This window comes from Otolemur garnettii, unplaced genomic scaffold, assembly GCF_000181295.1.
Source record: "Otolemur garnettii isolate 467f Iridium unplaced genomic scaffold, OtoGar3 scaffold00011, whole genome shotgun sequence".
NCBI lineage: Eukaryota > Metazoa > Chordata > Mammalia > Primates > Galagidae > Otolemur > Otolemur garnettii.
In genome coordinates this window covers 33,551,631-33,569,717 of record NW_003852406.1, presented here as the reverse complement: position 1 = coordinate 33,569,717, position 18,087 = coordinate 33,551,631, and positions in this window count along the sequence as shown.

Below are 18,087 nucleotides of genomic sequence, written 5' to 3'. Positions count from 1 at the left end.
TAGATAGCACTGCCGTGCAGACAGTGATGGTGTCTGCTCTGCACTGAGAGCCAGGAATTAATTAGACAGAATCAGAGTGAAGACCTGATAGTTTGGAGGAAAACAGAAGCCATTAACGAGTAGGTTCAGCACAGTCACTGACTTCACTTTGTAGTGTTTGTTTTCCATTCATATGCCACTCAGCATGCCTCGTATATTTTTAATGAGAACATTCTATTAATGCCAATGTGATTGATTTTTAAGGAAGCATTAGGAGTAGCAGAACCTGACTCCTGTGAAGTATTGACTGAGACCCATTATCCTGCTACATTCATTCTGACCTTAACATTAGCTGGCAAAGAAACAGGACATTAGTGTATTTATAAAACCCTGTATCAGAGAATGGGAGAAGGCCTGAGCCCACTGTGGATACGAGCACGTGTCCCCTCTGAATGGCCTTAAAGAGCCAGCCCGTGCATGGACAGAGTGAGGAATCTGAGAAGCTGCTCAGTCCCCACATACTCCTGCCTGCTAATCCCTGGGCTCAGCAACCTGCCACAGACAGAGCAATCAGTGGCTCACCCAGACCACAGTTGAGTGCCACGAAGAGACTCTGGCTGCAGACACCTCAAGTTACTCACTTGCAAAATGGGGATAATTATCATACGTAACTCATCCTGTTCTGGGAGGACTAAACAAGCTAATGTGAGGTTGGACAATTAAACTCAGCAACTCATCCTAGAAAAAGTACTACACCCTGCATTGCTGAATATCACTTTAGTCACCTTCAAAGTACTCCCCTTGGCCATCTGGTGACAACTGTAGTGATATTCAGCAATGAGGTAGGTAGCACTTTTTCCAGGATAAGTTCATGAATTTAATTGTCCAACCTCATGTATACGAAGCACTTAGTGTAGTGCCTGGCAAACAACATGAGCTGCAGAAGCGTCCGCTCTTATTCACTATTGTTGTTATTTTTATGCCTAAGTGAAGGAAGGCATTGTCAAATCTGTGAGAATGCAGTGCAGACCCCTGCGTGATTCTTGCTGTGCAGGATGGGGGGGTATGTGCAGATTATCTTCCCTGATGGAAGTTTACCACAGATAAGAGAAAATTTTCTTTGCCCAAATTTTCTGGATAGTCTCCTCTAGTGATACAGAAGAACTATTGATAACTTCAGGTGGTGAGGAGGGCAACCCAGGGGTCAGTAAACTGAAGTTGCTAACTGCTTTTGTGCTGCTGGGCATTTGATCCCAATGTAAGTCTTGGGCAGGCTGCATGAGGAATTTGAGGTTCTGTGGACAAAAAGGAGATGTCAGCAAGTTGGTGCTGCCTGGGAGGCTGAGGTGACAGGGAGAGAGAAATTGAAACTAGAACCACAAAACACAAGAGGGATTTGAGAGAACATTTATTTTGTTCTGTAAAATTTTGATCCAGTCAAAAGGCCATACTTAGAGCAGTAGAAGGCCACAGGTTCCCCACCCCTGGGAGACAGTTTTGGTTGCCACAGCTGGGAGAGTGTGCTGCAGGCACCCTGGAGGGTGGAGGCAGGGGCACTGCTAAACACCCCACTGTGCACAGGACCCAGAAGGTCAATAGCACCAAGGTAGAAAAACCCCGGGTCAGACTCAGCCTCTTAATGAGGAGCTCTACACTGCAGCCAGGAAGGGAATGATTATGATGATGATGACGATGACGATGGTGTCCCCTACTTACGAAGCACTCAGAATTCTGCATGCATCTTTGCATGTAATTAATTCAACCAGATCCTTCTAATCTGTCCAAGTGGGTGCAGATTGCAATTCCTGTAATTCCTCTCTTTGAGGTGAGGAAGTCTAGGTTGGGAGAGGCAGTGATTTGTCCAATGTCACACAGGAAGCCTAAGGTAGAGCTGGGGTTGGGAGCACTGGGGTCTTACACCTTCTAACCGTGCACCTTCTCCCACTGACTACCGTAAACTGTGAACAGCAAAAGAGGGAAAGGCTCATGGTGCTCCCAGGCCCTGAAGTTGTCCAGAGCTTTACATCCTCGTGGTGAAGCCAGGTCTCCTCAGTTCCAGACTAACAGACAGGAATACCACTAAATGAGACTGACAGGGCACACGGCATTGGGACTGAGGCCTCTGGGTTGTCACGAGGATTTAGTTGCTTATCTAATTCTGTGCATCTTAGATCAAGTAGGGATCCACATGTGAAGAGTAAGACAAGACCGGTCACTTTTTTCTCTGGTAGTAGATGCTTCACAGTAACTATTGGTATCTAGACGTTTTATAGATTATTTTTCCCTTGAGGTTAAGTATAAAGTAAGGGTAAACTTGTTTGATACTCTCTTTATAGAAAAAAAAAAGCCTCATTTGTCTCCCAGGCAAGCTGCATGGAAATAATGGCACGAAGCTTCACGCCCCAGCCTTGCTCTTCTCTGAAACGCTGAGGCCACTCACCCCCTCAATCAGGTGTAGGGCACTTCCTTTAAGACTGTCACAAACAAAGGGTGGAAAATTGGCTGGAATATAAAGTTGGCATTGTAAAATTGGCAACAATAAAATAATCAAGAATGACATCCGAGGCTCAGCGCCTATAGCTCAACCGGCTAAGGTGCCAGCCACATACACCTAAGGTGGCGGGTTCGAATCCCCAGCCCGGACCCGCCAAACAACAATGACAGCTGCAACCAAAAAATAGCCGGGCGTTGTGGCGGGCGCCTGTGGTCCCAGCTACTTGGGAGGCAGAGGCAGGAGACTCGCTTGAGCCCAGGAGTTGGAGGTTGCTGTGAGCTCTAATGCCATGGCACTCTACCCAGGGGGACAGCTTGAGGCTCTGTCTCAAAAAAAAAAAGAATGACATCCGAGTACCTGGCCCAAATGGTCAAGATATATCAGCCACCATCATGGAGAAATAGCACAGAGGGATCTGAGTGGGCAGCAGGAGGCGGGAACTGGGGAGGGGTGTCTCAGAGATGCTGTTGGAGAATGAACTAAGGAACTCTGGGTGAGTGACAGTCCTCTGAGCACTAAGCATTACTGTGTTCAGTCAGGGTTTGGATATGCTGTGAGTTCAGGTATTTTGATGGGGCCGCTTTCACCCTGAAGACATCAGAATGCTACTTTTTCAGACCACTAACAGGCACTAGACCTCCATCAGGGGTGGTGTTGAGGATGGGAGGAAGCTCTGGTTCCACCAGATGTCAGGACTCAGAGGTGCTGCGAACGCTCTTGAAGTTTCTCCTCTCTGCTTGGCTTTGAACTACCTGGCCCACATAGCCAGAAGCTCCTGCACCTCACATCAGAGAGCAGCTGATTTTTCTTGTGTCCATTGATAAAACCAAGGGGTGGACCCTTATTCATCATACCAGCCATGTGCCCACCCACAATCAGCTGTGGCTAAGGAGGTGAATGCTAGGCTCTCTCCAGAGTAACAGTAACCAAGTTTACAGCACCCACCATATAGCTGCTATTGTTCCAAATACTCATTTAGTCCTTATTGTGGCACCATGAAGCACCCCCCTCTTATAATCAGCCCTATTCTCAGAATGAGAAAACTAAGGCACAAGGACAGTAAGTGACTTGTCCCAGGTCACACATATAGTACACTGTGGAGCTGGAATTAGAATCTAGGCAATTTTGATGCCAACTAACCAGTATTCCATCCCTCTCACTGCATGTTAGAGGACAGAGAGAGAAAGGCTGGCTCATCAAGGTGTATATTGTTGCCAGAAAAAAAAGAGGGGTTGGTAGGCAGACAAAACAAGAGGTGTTCACCCCTTAGTCCTCATTCTGTGAGACGGGATGACATTGACCCATCCGTGCAGGTGAGACTAGGGCAGGGCACACCAGCAGGGGTGGGGACGGGTACTGTAGTGAGGACTTAGTGGGGTGGACTCTCATTTTAATCTATCTGGGTATTTGAAGAATCCCTCTGAAAACTCCAAGGGTCTGTGCTAAAGAGAAACAAGAGAGAAGACTGTGTCCTGCAAGTAGGGAAACCATGTTCTCCTGAGGCCCATTTGGTGGAGGCAGCAGGAACGGTGGAGCAGAACCCCTGAGGGGAGATGAGCTGCAGGAGGGCCTTTTGCCTTGACGCTGGGCCGCTGCTCTCCTGCAGATACCCTGGACTCTTGGGCCTTGGGTTTTGTCTTAAGGCCAGAACTAGGTAACCTGAAAAGGGTGTAAAGTGTTTTCATAGGGCCCTGAAGGAGCTCCCCTGGGTGTTCTGAGAATTGACACCATGGGCCTCTTCTGCCTTTGCTGCCCTGGAGGTGTCAGAGAAAGCCAGGCTTTCTCCTCGGCTGCTCCTGGCGGGCTGTGGCTCTTGGGAGGAGGCGAAGGGTGGGAACCGATGGATTGACAAAGGGGCGGGAGCCTCTGGAGCTGGGGCCGTGGGGCCTCTGTTTCCTGTCCCCCACTGCTTTCCTTTCTCAGCTGCATGTCCACCTCAGCCTCACCCTCTCTGGCCTTCCTCTCCACTGCACATTTGTAACTCGGAGTAAGAGCTTTAAGTAGAATTCTACCACTATGCTTACTCTGAGCAAAGCTGATTTTCAAATGGCTTCCAAAACCCATGTACCCATCCTTGTCCACGGACCTCAACCTTGCACCAAGCATCACCTGCATTTCTGTGTGGACATCACCCTCACAGGAGACTTCAGACCTCACTTACCAGAGGGATGAAAGGTATTTTTTATTTTAATTGCAAAAAGGGAGAAGGGAGAGAAGTTTAATATTCCTGCCAGAATTCCCTCTGCAAGAACAAATTTCTGCTTTTTTTTTTTTTTTAAACAGAGAGTTGGACAGTTTCCACCTACACAATAAATCATGAAATGGCCATGTTAATTGCTGTTGAAAAGGAGGAATTGAAATTCACTTTGATGTGAAGGTAACAGAACTTATTCCTATTTTTATTTCCTTCCCATGGATCAGACGGCACCACAAGCCTTAGCTCCTTCTGACATTTGCATGTTTTAAGCATTGTTCTTTTAGTATAAGAAGACTCAGACTCAGATATCCATTTCCTTAGGCTAATTTAGGTAGGAATTAAGGAGATAATAGGGGAACCAGCTCTTTTATTTTTAAGCCTGTCATGAGTGATTGAAGAAAAGTACTTCCTTTGCTCACATATTCCAAACAGGCTGTGGAAGTCTCCTGATTATGAGGAGGAAGCTGGGGAGATGCAGGCTACCTAAACCCTGACTCGATTAAGTGATGCCACCCTTGTCACATTGCAAGCTTAAGTACACTGGCCTTCCCTGCCATGTTCAGGTAAGAAAGGGTGCGCGGAGGAGCACAGCCAGGCAAGGCAGGGGCCTGCCCATGATTTGGTGGAGCTGATGTAAACAACCAGTAAGCAGCTGGTGTGCTCAGAGAAGTGGGGGGTACAGAGAAAGTGGAGATGAATTAGACTTGGTCTTGCCCTCAAGGAATTTGTAGTCTTGAGCCCCCAAACCTAGCTAATTAATGACAATGTGCTGTACAGGTGCCCATCAGCTTCACACCTGTGGGAAGTGCAGGGCACTTGAGTTTGCCCTTGACAGTCAGAGAAGCTGAGGCTGGTGAAGCTCAGAGTTGTTCTAAGGTCAAAGAAATGTAGAAGGGACTTAGGAGTCCTGGAGAGAACAAAAGGCAAGAGGTCTGAGGGATGAGGGACATTGCAGAGAGGACGGAGAGTGGTTTTCTTCGGCTGAGGGGAGGCCGCTAGTGAGTTTAGAGCAGAGTGGGGAGGAAGGGTCTTGCAAGGCCTGACAGGGGAGGGTAGTTTTTTGTTTTTTTTTTTAATAAAAGCAGAGACCTATCAAAGGATTTTGAGGATGAAATCTTAAAGCACATGATCACATGTGAGTTACAAAAAACATCCATGGTGTTAAGTACAGAGATTAGTGGAAATCATTGGGGTACAGAGTCTCCCCCGCCAGAAGTCAGGGAGACCAGTTGGAGGCTTTGAGTACAGAAATTTTAGAATGTTACAGAACAGGGAATAGAGATAAGGGATCAGAGTCTAGAACTATTATGAAGATGCTTAGGGGAGGCAGAGGTTTGTCAGAAAACCTGAATTTAACCAGGTTTACCACCTGATTGATACCTTACAAGGCAGTATTTCTAAGATTAAGTTTTTTTCTGGAGTTGTATAACATGAATAGTAATAATAATACACATTTCCAACATTGGGGATTGTGCCATAGCCATGAGAACACATGGCACAGACCACCGACTACAGAGAGCTTTACAGACTGACAGCCTGGCTACAGGGCTCTGAGTCCACTGCTGAATATGTGTTGAGGCCCACTTCCTATAGGCTGCTTCAGCCAGTGGCTGAGCTGGGCAGGAATACAAAGGCAGGCCCATTCATGGGAGACACAGAATTCCTCGGACACCTGATGGCCTTGACAAGCCTCCTTTACAATGTCTGGTGCGCAGGTGATTCTGCCCAACATTGTCTCCCTCCCCCCATCACTCAGGGGGACTGTCAGGCTAGTCTCTCAGACTTATCACAGCTGGTTCTCCTAATAAAATCCTTGCATATTGGTTCTGCTTTAGCATCTACCTCACAGAGGACCTGACCTGGACTAACTCAGATTGAGACCATGATTTGTAGCCTTTAAATTTTATTTACAGTTAATCAAATGTCCATTCATTGATGAATGGATAAACAAAATGTAATCTATCCATAAAATGGAATATTACTTAGCCACATCAAAGGAATGGCACCTGCTATAGCATGGATAAACAATGAAATCCAGAGAAGGTCTTGCTGTTACAAGGACCTTAGAAGTCAAGCATGAAGTGCCAGTGACAACTTCCGAAAGTACAACTCATTCCATGTTGTATAATTCCACTTATAGAAAATATTTAGATGTGGTTAATTTGTAGAGACCGAAAGTGTATTAGTGGCTGCTAAGGACTGAAGTTTGTGGGGACAGAAGGGGAGCAACCGTGGACACGAATTTTACTGGGAAGTTGACTTTAGTTCAGGCTAGGCAGTGGTGACAGCTATGTACCATAGTAAATGGACCAAATACCACAGATTTGTGTGTCTTAAGGTGGTCAAATGGTAAATTTTATGTTGTACGTATATTACCACAATAAGAAAAACTTCATCAGGTATGGGGATCTCACTATCACAAAAATAGCTCTCACCACTGCTTTTGCCTCCCTCCCAGCTGTTCCTCAAGCCTCTTCTACCTGCTTTCTCCTCCCACGGACCCACTGAAACACTTCTGCTGAATTTCCAATCTGCTGAACGCTTCTCAGCACTTACCTCACTCACACAGTTCTCTGCAGCCGTTCACAGTGGGAGCCCCTCCCTCTTTCTTGAAATTGTCTGTTCTCTTGTGGGACACCCTTTGCTCCTGTTTGTGCCCCTTGGGGGTCCCCCAGGTGGTTTTGCCCAGGGTCATCTTTCTCAATCCATTTCAAGAAACTTCTGAAAGTACAATGCAGCCTGTCCAAGTTCCAGACCTGGAGAGCTCTGCCTCCTCCTGGGCCTCCATCCCACTCTATCTGAAACAGAACTCACTTGGGTCTCTGTCTGGGCTTCCTATCTCTGTAAATGCCACCACCACACACCCAACTCTGAAACAAGAAACCCTGGATTTCACTTCTGACTCCTCCCTCCCTGTCAGTGCCCAAATCTAGTGGTCGGAAGTCCTGTCACATCTTTGAATCCACACCATTGCAACCCCCTTCTACTGCTTCTGGCATAATCCTCTCCAGTGGATCACTGCAACAGCCTTCTGGCTGGTCTTCATGCCTCTCTCACCTCCTCTGGCTAAGTAGTTCTCAACGTGTGGGTCGCGAACCACAGGACCTGTATTAAATGGGCTGTGGCATTAGGAAGGTTGAGAACCACTGGGCTATAACATCCTCTTCATCATTGCTAAAGTAAACTTTCTAGAGTGGAAATCAGTGTGACTCTCTAGCCTAAAGTCCTCTGGGGTCTCATCCTTGTCCTCCCTGTAGTGTGGCCAGGAAGTCCTGAAGGAATCCCACAATTCAGCCTCCTCCCTCTCCTGCAGGTCTCTCCTTGCTGTGGCCATCACTCCTTCTGGTCCACTGGATCTCAACCCTGGCTGTGTCTCAACCTGTGGACGATGCCTGAGCTCGCTCTCAAAAATTCTGGTCTGGAGCAGGGCCCGAGACATTTTTTTCCTAGTTCCCAGATGCTGCTAATGTGCACCCAGGGATGAGCCCAACTCATCCCTGTCCAGACCCATTTATGAAGGGTGTAGAAACCCCAGGGCCCCAGTATATTGAGTAGAAGGAACCAAAGTAAGCAGCCACCCTCCCTCCTTTCCCAGCCTTATATGATATTTTTAGGAATGAGTTTTATCACCAACTTGTACAGCAAATATTCCTGGAAACCTCACCAGGGGCAGAAAGGAATGTAGGTTCTGGCTGTGCTGCCGGCCTCCTTCCTCTGAGCTGCTTGGGGAGAAGGGGAGGCCGAGTGGGATAGAGGCTTTTGCTGCCTCCGATGAGCAGAGAGTTTTATGTTCTTCATCAACTAGGGTGAGGCTAGGGAGGGTGAGGGATGACTCTGTCAAGAACAATCTGTCTGCCTCGCCATTACCTGAATTCCTATCAAGCCGGCTGTATCAGGTTGCTAGGGTGCCATAACCGGTGACTAAGCACCACAAACTGGGCGGTTTCAACAACAGAACTGAGTGTCCCAGTGTTGTAGGACAGAGGCCTGAGATCCAGGGTTAGTCCCATCTAAGGGCTGTGTGAAGCATCTGTTCTGCGTCTCTCTCATGCTTTGCAGTGGTTTGCCGGCCATCTCTGGTGCTCAGGCTTGTGGCCATGTCACTGCAATCTCTGCCTTTCAGTTCACGTGTGTCCTTCCTCTCTGCATGTCCATGCCCAAATTTCCCCTTGTTATAAAGTCATCAGGCTTTGGGCTGAGACCCAACCTGCTCCAATGTGGCCTCCTCTGCAGGGACCTGTGTCCAGGTACAAGGTGTTGGGATGGCAACTTGTGAATTTTGGAGGTGGGGAAGAATGCAATTCAGCCCATAACACTGATGAGATATAGTCAGGTTAGAAGTTTACCTGGCTCATAACTAGAAGTGGGGTTTACACCTTCAAAACAATGTGCCCCATCTCCTGTCTGTTTAAAGCAATTCAAATCAAAAAGGAGAAAAAAGATTGAAGCCAGATTTATAGCTAAACCCCAAACTCCTAACCCCGTAAGCTGTGGTGTCATCTTAATTTCCTCTTAACTTCCCAAATCCTGTTTATATCTCAGATTCCAGTTGCTAATTACCTCTGCTTCTATTCTAATTTTATATGCCTAGTTATGGGCCAGATGTAAATTCTCCTTTGGTGACAACCAACTACGCTAAAAAATCTTTTATGGATGTGCTATTTTATTATTTGAATCTGATTAATAAGAATAGCTGGAAGAAACTTGGGGGACTGGTGTTTAATAAAGGGTTAAAAAATAACAAAAAACTTCCAGTATAGTGACACCGAGTGAGTCTACTGGAAAAGCTAAGAACAAATATCAAGGTCCCTCTCTCTATGCCCTGCTAGGCCCTCTTTTTATTTTTCCTCATTTCGAGGAGTATGAATAACTTCTACTTACATCAGCTCAGTGCAGGGTACTTCAACCTTGGCACCATTGACATTTTGGGCTGAAGGATTAATTCTTTGTCAGTGCTATGCTGTATATGGGAGGATGCCAGCAGTGTCACCAGACATTGCCAAATGTCCCCTGGAGGGCAAAATCATTCCCAGTTGACAACCACTGTCTTAAAGTATGCAAAAGCACTTTTTAACTCTAAAATGCTATGCAGATGTGTAAAACAGTCTCATTTATTATTTCCAGCAGCTGAGTAGTTTGCAGATGGGAACATGGGGAGAACTGTTTAAATGACCTGCTTCAGAGCGCACTGTAGATCTATCTGCTTTTGCCCCGATGCCCTGGGGATGACACAGCGATCACCAAAAGCTTCCATTCCAAAAGAGGTCTCTCAGATGGGAAAGGGTCTTGTCCCCAGGTCACCACAGAGGATGTCTCTGAGGGTGACTAGCTGTGCTATTTATTCCTGGGCTTGATGGGATCTGAAGCCCATAGTGGTCTTCCACCTAAATGCTGCCATCAATGAGCTTCCATAGTTAGTTATAGTTCTTACAAGACAATACAGAGAGTGTACTTGCTTGCAAAGCAGAGGTGTAGCTCTTTCCTAGGAAGTGTTCATTTGGGGTTAAGTTCTCTTTGCCAAGGTAGGCGTAGCTACTGAGGATTGGAACCCTGTGTTTAAATGGCATAAAATGCAATGTGTGAACGAGATGGCCTCCACCCCCTACCCCCCACGGACATGTCTCTTCCATGGTCACAAGGGTCGATCTTATTCAGTCTGCCAACTGTGGGAGGCTTAGTTAATCTAATTAAGTGAAGCCAGTGCCTCCTGATTTCCTAGCCCTGCTCTCCCTTCTACAGCAAGAAATGGCTTTAATGGCCCAACAAAGGGCTCAGCCTGGCACACCATGAATTTGAGATAACGTCCCACACTGGGTTAACTGAACATTCCTGCCAGCAGAGCTGATGCCATCTGCCCATTTATTGACAGCCTTGTCAGCAAAAATCTGGAGTCTGAGGCTTGGCAGGCAGCCAGCTTGCTCTCCACTGTCTCTCCAGCGTCTCGGTAACAGATGTTGTGCCTCATGCCTGGGGCTGCTGTTGGCAAATCGCTGCATGCTCATGTTATTTATCAGGGCGTGGAGGGATGGCAGGAAGGGATACATGTTTTCCAGGAAGGAATTTGTATTCCTTTCCAGGTTCTCTGTTTGCAGATTAAAAAAAAAAATTTGAAGTTGACTTTTAAAAATGTGAAATAATCAGTTTATTGTTTAACACTGGAAAAAAAAATCATTCCAAACCATGTAACTATTCCAGGTGCCAAATTGCAAGCGACGCAGGCTACATGGAGTTGAGCACGTGCCACAATCCATTCCCCTCAGGATCTCTCTGGGTGTGGAAGATGCCTTTTAATGGTGCTGTCAGAGAAAAGCAACCGAGCTGGCAGAAGTTTTTTCACAAACAATACCTCGCTCACAGTGAGTCCTTAGCCCGAGTCAGCGGAAGTTAATCAGGGTGTTTATTAACAGTGAAGTGCAGTTTAGTGAAGACATAATGTGCAGGTCCTCGACAGAAGAGATTTTTCTGGCAGTATCTTTACTTTTAAAGGAGGAATTAGGAAAAAAGAGATTTTTAAGAAATGATTTTCAGCCTCCACATGGAGCTTTGCACACATGTCCTGAATAGCTGTTCCAGGTTGGATATCTCTACTTGGAAAGCCCTGTAAAAACGGTTTCATCAAAAGATTTTTTTCTTTCTCTTAGCTCTAAGACTCTGAACCACTGGTTCACATGGCCTCTATGCTTGTCATTCAGCAATAACAAAGGGAGTCTTGGATGGGGAGAGCAAAATAGCACAGAAGAGTTGTGCCACCCCTATACCCAGCAAGGGGATCATTCACTGGGGGGGTGGGAGGGGGTGCAGAAAGGCAGGTGGCCCTGGCGGCGGGGGTAGGGCTGGGGGGATCTGCAGCTCCCTGAGCTTGGGAGGAGCACATTTAAGCTTTCCTTGTTGATCACTCCTCACTGTGCACTCCCCCGAACAGGAATCAGAATTTGCTCACTCCAAGAGAGGACCTCTCTCAGCACAGGAAACTGTGTCCGTGCAAAGCTATCCAGGAAAAAGTGGCACATGGGAGGTACTGGAAGCCCCAGGCCGCTCCTAGATGTCCAGAGACAAGGAGGTGAGCAGCAAAACTGCTAGCTGCTCCTTGTGAGCGGCGCCTCCCTGTGCTGCTACCAGATGAGCAAGCGTCGCTGTGTTTGAATGAGCTGGTCTCCAACATAAATAAGACAATAAAAGCCGGATGCAAATGAATGCAAACTACATATGACTGTAAGCCCTGTACTAATTGGAGAATGCGTAATTTACATTTTCTGGTCTAGCAGTGAGGCATCCGCACTGCTAATCACCACTCCGGCATTCGTATTGTGCTTCACAGCTTAAACATTTCTTTTCGGCTGGTGTCTAGGCACACTGTCCATTCTGGTCCTCCAGGTTAGGACGATGGTTTGGCTCTGTGCTCTCTTGTGCTTGCACATAGGAACATGGGTGTGAGCCAGCGGAAAGGTCCTGAACTGCCTGGACCGTGCTGGTGATCTGGGGAGAGAGGCTCTGTGAGGTAGACTAGGGGTCAGAGACGGTTGGACATCACAGCAAAGCGCACCACTTTCATTCGACAGATGAGAACCTGGGCTCTGGGCCAAGATGGCTGTAGGACATGGTTGTTCTGTGTGTAAACCTAAACGGGTACCCCTTGGACGCCAGAGAGTTGGGCCCTGAAGAGATGACCAGAAGGCGACTGTGAACTCTTGTGGCACCAGCAGCGCTGGGCAGCTGCTTCCCGGAGCAGGGAAGAGCATCTCGGTCAGGAAGGAGGCTCTTGGCCCCACTCACACCTTGTGATCCGCTTCCCAAATATCCACGAGACTCAAGCAAGTGGTGACGTGTAAGGGGGCACCTTTGCTGCTGGTAGAGCGAGCAGACGCTGGCTGGGCTAGGAATCAGGCCAGGCTGGCTTTGTCTCTCCAGCCACCGTGAGCTTTGCGGAAGGGCTTCCGGGACCACAGGCAAGGCGAGGCCCGCGTGTGTTCCTTACCTTCCCCTCCCGGGAGGGGGAGCAGCGCGGATTCCGCTGCCCGCGCCAACCGCAGCCTCTGCGCCTCCGCCTCTGCCTGCACTCAGCGTCCCTGGCAGCTGGTGGGGCCCTCACCTCTCTTTCCGCACGGGCGCCGGGTGCCAGGACCCAGACAAAAGCCACTTGCAGCCTGTGAGCATATAAGGGAGCCAAGAACAAGGGCTGCCGTTTTATCTGTGCGCCCTGGATGCCAGGCCGCCGTCTCTGCCCGGAGCTGCCGGGCACTGCGCAGCGCGGGGCTGAGAGTCACGCGGTCGAGCAAAGCTGCCGCTGCCAGGGTGAAGGCGCTGCCTGCGGGAGCCCGCAGCCCTCCTCTCCGCTCTGCCTCGGCGGCCCCTTTTTCCTCGGCTTCTCTAGGCTGACGCATGAGCCGTTGCGAAGAGGCTGCTGGGCTGGAAAAGAACCCGGAGCAGGTGTGGGGTCGCAGGCTCCACTCCGGGCCCGGCGGCTGGCGAGCTAAGGACTGCAGGCGCGGAGTCGTCACCAGCAGCTCCTTTGTTCGGTGCTGCAGCCAGGCTCAGCAGCAGCGCTCATTTTTCTGTGCCTTAATACCTGCCCTGAGAGACAGGAGTTGCCTGGCAGGCAGACAACGTCCCCTGCTCTCCTTCCTCTCCGGCCTCTCCAGCTTTAGCAGGACCGGGTTGGGAGCACATCACAACATCGCTGCTGGAGGAAAGGACAGCTGGGCCGGTCCAGGGACCCTCGCTTCATTCTTCCAACTGGTTCTCTGCAAGGGACATGGGCCCACATGTGTGCCCAAGCCACAATCCCCTGAGGCCTGGCATTTAAAGTTGATTAGTGAAAAACAGTCCAGGTGCAAAACAATTTGGAGCCAAGGGGACCTTGATGAAGAATGTCCTATTGTAAGGGGCGCTGCAGTCCAGGTCTTGTGAGGCTACTGTTGTATATCTTTTAAATTTTCAAGAAAAGCCTGATGTTCTAATTTGTTGTGTGTGTATGTGTGCGCGGGTGTGTGTTTTAGACAAAGTCTTACTCTGTCGCCCTGGGTAGTGTACCGTGACGTCATAGCTCACAGCAACCTCAAACTCTTGGGCTCAAGTGCCCTTTTACCTCAGCCTCCCGAGTAGCTAGGACTACAGGCACCCGCCACAACCACCCCTGCTGGTTTTTCTATTTTTAGTAGAAATGAGGTCTCACTTTTGCTCAGGTTAGTCTCAAACTCCTGAATTCAAGGGATGCTTCCACTGCAGCCTCCCACAGTGTTAGAATTATAGGTGTGAGCCACTGTGCCTTGCCAGAAATTGTAGTTTTCATATAAAATCTTTAATTTTTGCATGTTGGCAATAAGCCCATATTTTAAAGCACTGTGTTGGCCCAGCAAACCACCTCTGCAGTGTATATGGGTCCCAAAGACTGTCAGTGTGGTATTGCTGCCCTAAACCTGTGAGGGTAGAGCCAAGAGCCCCATCTGGGGTCTGATGGTGTTTGTCCCAGCTGACTCGATTCTGTCTATTCCTTCTCAAGGGCTCTGAGCCCCTTTTGGTTTGTATCCTTGATGGAGTGGAGGGTGGAGGGCAGTACTGGTCTTTCTGCCCAGCTATAGCCAGAAAGGAACTAAACTGTGAATAAAGAAACTTTCTGAGGTCCAGCACTGCCAGGATGCAATGTCTAGTCTAAGTATATTAGTTTGTTATGCTATGTAATAAGTTACCAGGACTTTGGAAGCTTAAAACAACAAATAGATATTTACACAGTTTCTGTGGGTCAGGTGTAGGGCATAGGTTAGCCAAGCATGCTTTCAGGGGTTCAACATGTCTCGGCCAAGAGTGTGTTCTCATCTGAGGCCAGGGGTGCTCATTCAGGCTCATGGAAGTTATTGGCAAATAACCCAGGTCCTTAGCTTCTTAGAGAAGTGCAGCTTTGCTCTGCCATGTGGCCCTGCACACACCTTTGTGCTTCTTCAAAGCCAGCAGGACTTTTCCTTTTGCTTTGAATCTACCACTTCTATTGGTATAAGGCCCACCCAGCATAACCTTCTTTGCATTAACCCAAAGAGTTATCATTAACAGTCTTCATGATTTAATTATGTCTGAATAATTCCGTCACTTTTTAACTTACCCAATGAGGGTGCAATCAATGCTATTCACCATCTCATCCACACTCAAGGAAAGAGGATTATTTAGAATGTATTTACCAAAGGATGGAGATCTTGAGGGAGATGCCAGAATTCTGCCTACCATAAGAGAAAAAAACTCCTTTTCTTGATATGATTTTTAATTATCTGTTAATTTAAGGCTATGTTAGGTGATTTCTTCAACATTTTGGACCTAAAATGCTAAAAGGTTGATCTCAAAGGGCACCTTGGATTATAATAACTATCATATCTTCCATTGGAAGAACCACAGAGATGAGGTGGGGCTATAAAGTTAACTCTGAAATAGAGCTGATAGTTCATTGAATAATTTATACTTTTTTAAGTTTGTGGACAGATGAAATTTAAGGGGCATAAAAAGTTCACAGGTGCCCAGGCATTCGAACGTTTGCCATGGTTGTGTGGGTCCAGATCAATGGCTTTTTACTAACACAGATTAGGCTAGATTATAAACTTGACTGTGTCTGGGGTGGTGTTGGTTTACTGGTAGGGAAAGCTTCTCAGGAGAATGTTGGAATGCCATACTAGAAGTTGAGGTTCTCTCCTGTTCATCTTGTCCTCTGGTAAGAAGGAATAAAGACTGCGGACATGATGGAATCACTTGTCCTGGCCCTGCTATCTGTGTCTCTGACCTTCCCTTCTCTCTGGTTACTGGGAGGGAGATACATACTCCCACTCCAGCAAACACTTTTCTCTTGATTGTTTATGAGAAATCCAGATTAGGGAACATCAATTAGGAGGGTGAAGGTGGTACTATTTGTCTGTAAAGAAGAAAGGTCACACGATGTCAACATCCTCAGAAAGATGTTTTCCTAGAGCCAACAAAGGGCCCACGTGCACTAAGGACAGTCAGTCTGTCAGCAAGCAGGTTTCTCCCTGCCCCCCCAAATACAGCAACTCATTTCTTAAGAATTAAGCAAGTATGGGATTGCTGCTCTCTGCTGTTTAACAGCAGAAGCAGCAAAAGCCTTGCTTAAGTCTGTTGCCAATTTATGAGGAGCAGTGATCTTTCAATACTCCTGTTTCTGAAAGGAGGTGCTAAGGATTTTGAAAAGCTCATCTCTTTAAAACTCCCAGACCGGCGTGTAGACAGATCTTTCAGGGTAGGAAAAAAAAAGTTTGGGAATTTTTGAGAAGTGCTTGCAAACTGCATAAGAAAAAGCATCTTTTTTTTTTTTTTAATCTTAAAAAATATATAACTGGCTGTTCTTTACTTCCACTGTATTTGTCTATGACTTCTCCAGAGTTTCTTGGGAATTACTCTTCATTTTTATGCAACAAACTTCAGGATGGGCTCTTTCATGTTGATCAGGAAAATAACTCAGATTAACAAAACAAACAAATGAAACTGAAAACACAAACAAAAATCAACCACAAGTACAACAACAAAACCCTCTATATCCTCCCAGACTCTCACCTTTTCTTCTGTCCTGAGGCGTCTTAGACCTAGTCCAATGACTGGGATTGGCAAAAAATCTTTACTAAGAAGCTTTTGATGTGGCTTGAATCAGAGGGTATGAATAAGTGGGGACTCTTCTCCAGGCACAAGTTAATTAATAGCTTCACTGTGTTCCTTATAATCATAAGTTTTCCAGAAAGTCTCAAAATTTTAAGAATATAAGAGTTATATTTAATTAGTTGGAACATTATCATTTAGGGGAGAAGCACTGGACGAGAAGTTAGCAAAATTGCATCCTGGCTTTCCAGTATATCACCAACTAGCTATGAAGCTGCAGCCTTCACCCTGAACAACCCCTGACCTCATTATCCACATATGTAAAGGGAAGGGAGCTGGATTTGATCATCAATTTTCAAACTTTACTTCTTTACCTTAGAGTTCTATGGAAGTGATTGAAGACCTACCTTTAGGAGAGGAAGAGAGAAAGGGACCAGTGATAGATGATATTTTAGTTCAGCTCCACCCCTCTTTCTGTAGGAGGAGCTCATTTCCGCACTCCACTGATGCTGGGAGGGGCCACATGATTTGCTTTGCCCATTGGCATTTATGTGAAGGTGTCAGTATGCCAACTCTGAGCAGAGGCTTTAAGAGGTATGTTCCCACTATAACCTCTTGCATTTCTGCTTTCTACCATAAGGACATTACGTCTGAGGTAGGAGATACTCTGTTAGCCTGGCCCTACAGTGAGAATAAGTGTGGAGAGGATCTATATCTGTTTCCTAACCTGGGACAGAGCCACAGTAGCCATCACACAATCCTATGAGGAAAAAATAAATATCTGGGGTTGTAAGCTGTTAAAATTTGGGGATTGTTTGTTACACAGCACTATCATAGTGAAAGCTGGCTGATATAGGGCCCAACCAGTATAACTCTACTCTTTACTTTTTTTTACATATTTAGCTTCTCCATAAGACTTTACCTGAGTAACTTAATTCTGATGCTAAATACCCAGATGAAATATCAGTTGCATTAGATCATTAGATTACTTTTTCTAAAAATTTTTATTATTTTGTGATTTTGATATTTTGTTATTTTTAACATATACATGTCTGATCATGCTTATTTTTTGTTTCTACACTTGTAAATAAAGTAAAATCAAGACTTGAACAAATTAAGGTAATTATAATTTAAGATCAAAAGTATCTCTGATATTTTATGTTCTTATTTTTATTATTAATCTCCAGAAAGTAAATTAGCAAAGTCATTTAGACATCATTTCAGCTAGGTATTCCATGGTATAATAGGTAATGTTTAAAATTTTTCTACTAGCTCTGATATTTAAAAACCAACATGTATTTATCTGGTCAAAGGGGGTTTCTATAGTGGGGAAGAGAACAGGGTCTTATGGATACCCCAGGCTGGTCATAGGCTCAGTGTGCAGTGAAGTCTGATCTTGAAGGAAGAGAGCTTTGAAATGTCCCAGACTTGGCAATCACGACATGACTAAAGCTGACTTTAATGCCCTGTCATCTCCCTCCCCCACAGCCTTTATTCCTCAGCAGACCCTGTTGCTGGGCAGACTTGTGGCAGGCTTTTCCTACCCATCATTCCCCTCTCAAAAGCTAACTCGTCTGTGTTTTGCTTTATCAGGGTGCAGAAAGATGACCAGCAAGCAAATCCAGGGAATAAACCGAGGTCAAGGTGTTAAAGGTGATGCCAGTTTCAGGTGTCAACTTTCCTCTGCATTTGGTCTCCTTAAAATTTTCCAGTGTCAGAGTGCAAAGTAGTGAATAATGGTGGGTGTTCCAGACACCTCAGAGAGCTTGCTGTGGAACTATTTTTAGATTTTTGTACCAATTTGAACACCCCAGGAGGAAAGCCTATTCCTCTG